Source organism: Berghia stephanieae, chromosome 9, assembly GCF_034508935.2.
Source record: "Berghia stephanieae isolate SIO BIC M18660-M18661 chromosome 9, UCSD_Bste_1.3, whole genome shotgun sequence".
Classification (NCBI taxonomy): domain Eukaryota; kingdom Metazoa; phylum Mollusca; class Gastropoda; order Nudibranchia; family Aeolidiidae; genus Berghia; species Berghia stephanieae.
In genome coordinates this window covers 28,538,353-28,545,852 of record NC_088368.1, presented here as the reverse complement: position 1 = coordinate 28,545,852, position 7,500 = coordinate 28,538,353, and the positions used below count along the sequence as shown (strand labels likewise).

The 7,500-nt window shown below is 36.7% G+C and overlaps 1 protein-coding gene across 2 annotated transcripts in view; it reads right to left on the bottom strand.

The window, feature by feature from the left end:
- Nucleotides 1-7,500, bottom strand: part of LOC144979986 (uncharacterized) — a 34,482-nt gene that overhangs the window by 20,217 nt on the left and 6,765 nt on the right. The window contains exon 1 of one of the 2 annotated variants that reach the window (XM_078927411.1): nucleotides 1,663-1,732. The exons of the other annotated variant lie outside the window; for it this stretch is intronic. The gene's annotated coding sequence lies outside the window, so the exon portion shown is untranslated. Of the gene's footprint in view, nucleotides 1-1,662; nucleotides 1,733-7,500 lie in introns of those variants that run through there. 2 annotated transcript variants of the gene reach the window in all.

Genomic DNA, 7,500 nt, shown 5'->3' with positions numbered 1-7,500 from the left:
AAGAGTAAAAATCTATTTTTAACGGTCTTCTGGTAATCGCACGGGTTTTGTCGCTTGACATAATCTAAAATGACCTTTTTTCTAACTGTGTGCCAACTTTCAGTCATATTCATCGATAAACAGCGTCGTAATTAATTTTTTAAAATAGCATATACGAAACGGCTAAACAGCGAATTCGGGCACTTCGTAAGCGAAAAAGAGGCCCAAAGATTTGTGCGGGATAGTCATTGCTACATAACAACCTCCTGAAGCATGTCTTTTATTCAAGTTTATCTAATTGTGGAGTGACACTAGCTACCGTTGTTTGTGTTCATTTTTGTTGTTGTTGTTGTTGTTGTTGTTGTTATTGTTGTTTTTATTGTTGTGGTTGTTGTCTGTATGGTTTATCGTCAACCAGTTGGATAATCAGATAATATGTTATTCTTTAATTTTAAGTTTTAAGCGGTTCACCTCCGGGATCCCATACAATATGTTATGAAATTGTTCATCGCTTTCATGAACTCATTCATGCCATGACATTGCCTGGACGTTTAAGGCTACGCATAGTTTTGTGTGTTGGTACGTTATACTTCCGGATGGCAATATTGTGAGCTTCTTAACCAAGCGCATACTATCTATAGATCGTTCTCATTAAAGCTTTTATTCCATAATATGATAGGTGTTTATCTTAGGGTGAAAAAAAAGTCTAATCATAACTTCAGCACTCTAATGGTACCAAAGAAGAACATTGATGCATTGATTGCATTCGGTAAGTAAAAAAACTCACAACAAATTGCTAGCCGGATAATAACGCACCAACACACAAAACTATGTGTAACGTAAACGTTTATAGTCTGATTAATACAATTTAGTAAGAACTATTATAAAAATGGCTGGCTAAACACAATAACATCGTTCTATCTATATTGTAACAGTTAATAATTAAGATTCAATTTTCATCGGGAAAGAAAGGAATTTGTGCGTAAAGCCTGTATAGATACTGTGCGTTTGGCTAAGAAACTCACAACATTGCCATCCGGAAATATAACGGACCAACACACAAACTGTTTGTAACCTTGAACGTTCATAGTCTGGTTAATACAGTTAAGTGAGAATTACTCATAAACGTGGGTGGCAAAAAACAATAACAAAGACCCGAGTTACGTCAACTTCGTTCTATCTATAACTTGAAAAACAAAAACAACCCACACACATAACAAAATAATGAACCTAAAACCATAAGTTGACACAGAGTTATATCCTTCTAAACCTTTTGCTGTTATTCCTATAATAGCAGAATATTAACATTACCATCCAATACAAACATAGTGCATAAGTTTACACGGAGTAATATCCTTCTAAATTCTTTGCTGTTATTCCTATAAAAGCAGAATATTAACACCATCCAATACAAACATAGTGCATTAGTTTACACGGAGTAATATCCTTCTAAACATTTTGCTGTTATTCCTATAAAATCAGAATATTAACACTACCATCCAATACAAACATAGTGCATTAGTTTACACGGAGTAATATCCTTCTAAACCTTTTGCTGTTTTTCCTATAAAATCAGAATATTAACACCATCCAATACAAATATATAGTGAATTAGTTTACACAGAGTATTATCCTTCTAAACCTTTTTCTGTTATTCCTATAAAATCAGAATATTAACACTACCATCCAATACAAATAATATAGTGAGCGAATGATAACGTGATTCGATCCGAATGTTTCTTTGTCTATCGAGCACTCAATATCCCACGCCCCGTTCCCCAATCAGCACAACTGTAACAGATCAATATTTCATAATGTTAGACGCCAGCTCTAACAGTTTTATTTTTTTTTTTTTGTATAGGGTATGGGGTAAGGGAGGTGGGAGTCGACAATCATCAAACTCCCTCTTTGTCCCACAATAATTCCATCTCCGTCCCGCCTCTCTCCTACAGTTTTCTGCTCTGGCCTCTCTCCTATTCTCATTTATTTTCATAATCTCATCCCATAATCCTCTCTCCCTTCCCCCTTTATTTTTCTTGTTATATGCAGAAGAAATGCATTTGATGCTTTGTTCTGCTCATTGATCTACAAAAAGAATGAATAAAGTTGACGTCACTATGCTCTTTATTATTGTTGTTTTTTAGACGGTCAGTTGGGTGATTAACCCTCATTAAATTCTATCAATCATACTATAAACGTCTAGAGTAACCCATAGTTTCATGTATTGGTACGACTGATCTGGCGGACAGAAATGGTGAGCATTTTTTACTTAAACACATAGCATCAATTATCATAGTCTACTCTCTTTCCATAACCTTTTCCTCCCTACCCCCCCCCCCCCCCCAACCGCTATTTATTTACCTTTTTACAGAGGAAATGCGATTGACCCTTGGCCCCCCCCCCCCCCCCGCTATTTATTTTCTTTGTTACAGAAGAAATGCGATTGACCCTTGGTTCCTCTCCCCCCGCTATTTATTTTCTTTGGTACAGAGGAAATGCGATAGACGCTTGGTTCTGCACCCCTTGATCTATGAATAAAATGATAAACCCATCGAGTCAAACATAAAGTCGAGTAGGTCCCACTATCGTTGCTTATCGATTTGAAGAGACGTGGGTGAAAAGCATTGCTATTCATGCTCTGCTTCTGGTGATTGGAAAGCGGGAAGGGGGTGGTGGGGGATGGGGGGGGGGGGGGGGGAGGAGATGAGAGGAGAGTTATAATTCCTGTTAGCAGCCGGATCATTACTGCATGCAGTCATCGTGATTAAACTGTTTTAATATAAGAGTTTTTGTATGTGTTTTTTTTTGTGTGGAAAATTGTGACATTTTAAAATCGGTCGAAAGATTTTTAAAAGACTTTTTTTTTGTCATCGTACAGAAGATTCTTCCTCCCCCCAACCCCCCCCCCCCCCAAAAAAAAAAAAAAAAAAAAAAAAAAAAAAAAAAAAAAAAACTAAAACAAAAAAACAACAACAAAAAAAAACAACAAAACAACAAAAACAAAAACAAAATGATAAAAAAAAACAAACAAAACAAATTAAAAAAAACACACACAAAAAAAACAACAAAAAAAAAAAACAAAAACAAAAAACCCCAGAAAATTCTCACTAAACTGTATTAACCAGACTATAAACTTTTAAGGTTACACATAGTTTTGTGGGTTGGTCCGTTATACTTCCGGATGGCAATGTTGTGAGCTTCTTTGCCAAGCGCACACTATCTATACAGTTGAGTAAGAATTGGCTTCAACAGTCATGACGTCATTTCCCTCGTAATGACGCATAGTAACTTAGTAACTGGGTCTAAACTATCGGAACAATGGCGGACGCCCTTATGAAATATTTCTCCGACGAGCATAAAAGTGTATCCAGAGGAGAAAAACATTATAAATATGATCATTTTTTGACTTTTATACATTCTGATCACATGACATATGTAAAGTTCTAGCCAGCATGAAGAATAAAAAGTACCCATTTTCTTTGTTTGGAAGCACGCTGCTCGCCGTTGCTGGGCGACGTGACATCAGACTATTGAATCCAATTACTCATAAATGCGGATTGGCAAAAAGCAAATAACAAAGACATGAGCGACGTCAACTTCATGCTATCTATAAACGTCCATGGTTACACATAGTTTTATGTGTTGGTGCATTATATTTCCGGGTGGCAATGTTGTGAGTTTTTTAGCCAAGCGCAGAGCATCTATAGTTATGGGAATTCTCTTTCTTTCTTTCTTTCTTTTTTATTTTCTTTTTCTCTATAGATAGTATGCAGATGACGTCACTCAGGCCTTTGTTATTGTTTTTGCCATCCGCGTTTGTGAGTTGCTCTCACTAAACTGTGTTAACCAGACTATAAAAGTTCATGGTTACACAGAGTTTGTGTGTTGGTCCGTTATACTTCCGGATGGCAATGTTGTGAACTCCTTGGCCAAGCGCATTCTATCTATAGAAAGTATGCAGTTGACGTCAATGGGGTCTTTGTTATTGTTTTTTTGCCATCCGCGTTTATGAGTAATGCTCACTGAACTGTATCTACCAGACTATAAACGTTCATGGATTCACACAGTTTTGTGTGTTGGTCCGTTATACTTCCGGATGGCAATGTTATGAGCTTCTTAGCCAAGCGCAATCTATAGATAATATGCGCTTGTCTTAAGAAACTCATAACATTGCCATCCGGAAGTATAACGGACCAACACACAAAACTGTGTGTATCCATGAACGTTTATAGTAGGTTTAATACAGTTCAGTGAGCATTACTCATAAACGCGGATGGCAAAAAACAATAACAAAGACATGAGTGACGTCATCTTCGAACTATCTATATGCTGTCTCGGGCGAGGGCCTTATATATTTTTTTAGTGTGAGCAATGCTGTCGTCGTTACGCGTCAGCGGTTTGATCCGGCAAGACAAGGGAAATCAGGATAGCGTCAGCTGTCAGAGAAATCAATTCCATAAACACTTTACACATACACACACAAACACATACTCATACACACACACGCACACTCTTTCTCTCTCTCTATCACACACACACACACACACACACACATTCGCACACACGCACGGCATTCAAATGTTTGTAATGGGCTCCACTAAATGCTCAGCAATTTTTGATAGCAAAGAGTATGAAATCAATAAGATTAACACATTATAATGTCATGTCGTGTAACTAACTAACCACCGAAACCGTTTATAATGATACTATGCATTTAAGTAAAATACTCACAACATCCGCCAGTCAATTTAAACATACGAACGAACAACAACTGTGCGTAACATTTAACGTTTATAGTCTGATTGATATAATTTATAAAGAACGTGTCTCTAACAGGCTGTCTAAAAATAATAACAAAAGCCGAGTGACGTAATTTCCTTCTTTCTATAGGGAGAAATTTGTAAGGACCGATCACTCCTCTGGCTGCCCATCCCCCCTCCAAAAAAAAAAAGCTAAAGAAAAAACCCCCAAAAAACCCAACAAAAAACAACAAAACAACCAACTAAAAAGAGAAAGAAAAAAAAAAAATAACCCGCCAAAAAAAAAGAACAAAAAAAAAAAATTTAAACCAAACAAACACAAGCAGTAGTAGGCGCCATAAGTATTCAATCTATAGTAGTAAATAACTCACTGACAAAATACTCAGAAGTTAAGTCTTACGAAACAAACAGCATGTATCTAGTAATCAACACACCGAGCAAGATCTTATCAGCTTAAAGTTATAGTCCAAAGGTTTCACTGTTGGGAAAATTGGTGACCTGACCATATTTCTGGATGATGAAGTATAAGAGAGAAAAGACAACAAAAACTGGCATGGCGGATAAAGAGAAAAACGAAACAAACGTGAGCTTTTTATATAGCGCAATATCCACTAAACGTGCTGAAAGCGGCAAATTAAGGGTACCTGACCAACAGCAACACGTAATATAATATAGAACAAGACATGACGCTTGTTAAGCGATATTACAATTTTCCCGACATCACTGTCAACGGCCAAGTACCCATTTTACACCTGAGTACGATGGGAGAAGAACTCAGCTATGCGTTGAGCGAGGCTCGAACCCAGGACCGTCCGATCCGAAAGCGAGTGTCATACCACAAGACCACATCGCCGCACAAACCTTAAAAAAAACAAAAACAAAAAAAAAACAAAAAAAACAAAAACAACCAAAACACAGAGAGGTGATAAGACATGGAACGAGTTAAAAAAGTTAGCTCAGGATAGAGAAGGATGGAAACTGTTTGTCTGTGGCCTATACCCTGACCCAGGGTGAAAAAGGCAATGATGATGATGATGATGATGACCCCCATCCCAAACACAACAGAGACAAACAAGCTTGTATGGGTAGAGACAGACGCCATGGATTTACAATGATTATAACTTTAAATCCATTTTTTTCGAGATCTAGTTCATTCTGACATAATACCAGATCGACAAAGTGGGTCACATGTGAGGTTGTGCAAAGGGTCGTATTTGTGACGTTCGCCCCTCCTCCCCCCTCCCCCCTCCCCCCCTCCTCCTCCCCTCCCCCCTCCTCCTCCCCCCCCCCCCCAATTGATGCATTGCGCTTAGCCAGAAAACTCACTACTTGCCAGCCGGATATAACTGTAGCCATCGTTAACTTATAGATAGTATGCAGATGACGTCACTCAGGCCTTTGTTATTGTTTTTGCCATCCGCGTTTGTGAGTTGTTCTCACTAAACTGTATTATCCAGACTATAAAAGTTCATGGTTACACAGAGTTTGTGTGTTGGTCCGTTCTACTTCCGGATGGCAATGTTGTGAACTCCTTGGCCAAGCGCATTCTATCTATAGCCTGACACTGACCAAAAAAATGACGTCAAAATGCCAGTCTGTTGCCACAAAAGAAAACAAATCGTGAGTTGTATCTAATCGTTCAGCCAATGGAATCATTTGTTTCCTTGAGCTCTAATAATGACAACTCACTAGACGTTACACAAAACTAAAAAAATGACGTCAAACTATAAGTCCTTCTAGTGCCAGGCTATAGATAGAATGCGCTTGGTCAAGGAGTTCACAACATTGCCATCCGGAAGTAGAACGGACCAACACACAAACTCTGTGTAACCATGAACTTTTATAGACTGGTTAATACAGTTTAGTGAGAACAACTCACAAACGCGGATGGCAAAAACAATAACAAAGGCCTGAGTGACGTCATCTTCGAACTATCTATATATTAACGATGACTACAATATAACGTACCAACACACAAACTATACGTAAACGTAAACATTTATAAATCAATACAATAATTTAGTGAGAACTGCTCATAAAAATGGGTGGCGAAAAACAATAACAAAAAGATGACGTTAATTTCGTTCTATCTTTAATAAGTTATGTGAGAAAAAAAATTCTTTTCATCAGTTTCTATCAGTTGAATAATATAAACTGAACCAAAAACTGTCAATCTAGCATGCTCCAGTAGACAAGTAGAAACAGTTTCTCAAATGTATAGATAGTATGCGCTTGGCTAAGGAGTTCACAACATTGCCATCCGGAAATATAATGGACCAACACACAAAACTGTGTGTAATCTTGGTTGTATATAGTCTGGTTAATACAGTTTAGTGAGAATTACTCATAAACGCGGATGGCAAAAAACAATAACAAAGACTCGATTGACGTCAACTTCATTCTATCTATAATAAAAAAGTGTAGACAGAGTGTCAACTTTGTTTACACTTTTTCATTCCATAAAAAAGCTATAACTATGATTTTGATGTTAGAACGTCATGGTTTGTTTTTTGTTTGTTTACTTTTGTGATACTACTACTACTACTACTACTACTACTACTACTACTACTACTACTACTACTACTACTACTACTACTACTACTACTACTGCTACTCCTACTTATTATTATTATTGTTATTATTATTATTATTATTATTATTATTTATTATTATTAATTATTATTATTAATATTATTATTATTATTATTATTAATATTATTATTATTATTATTATTATTGTTATTATTATTATTATTATTAT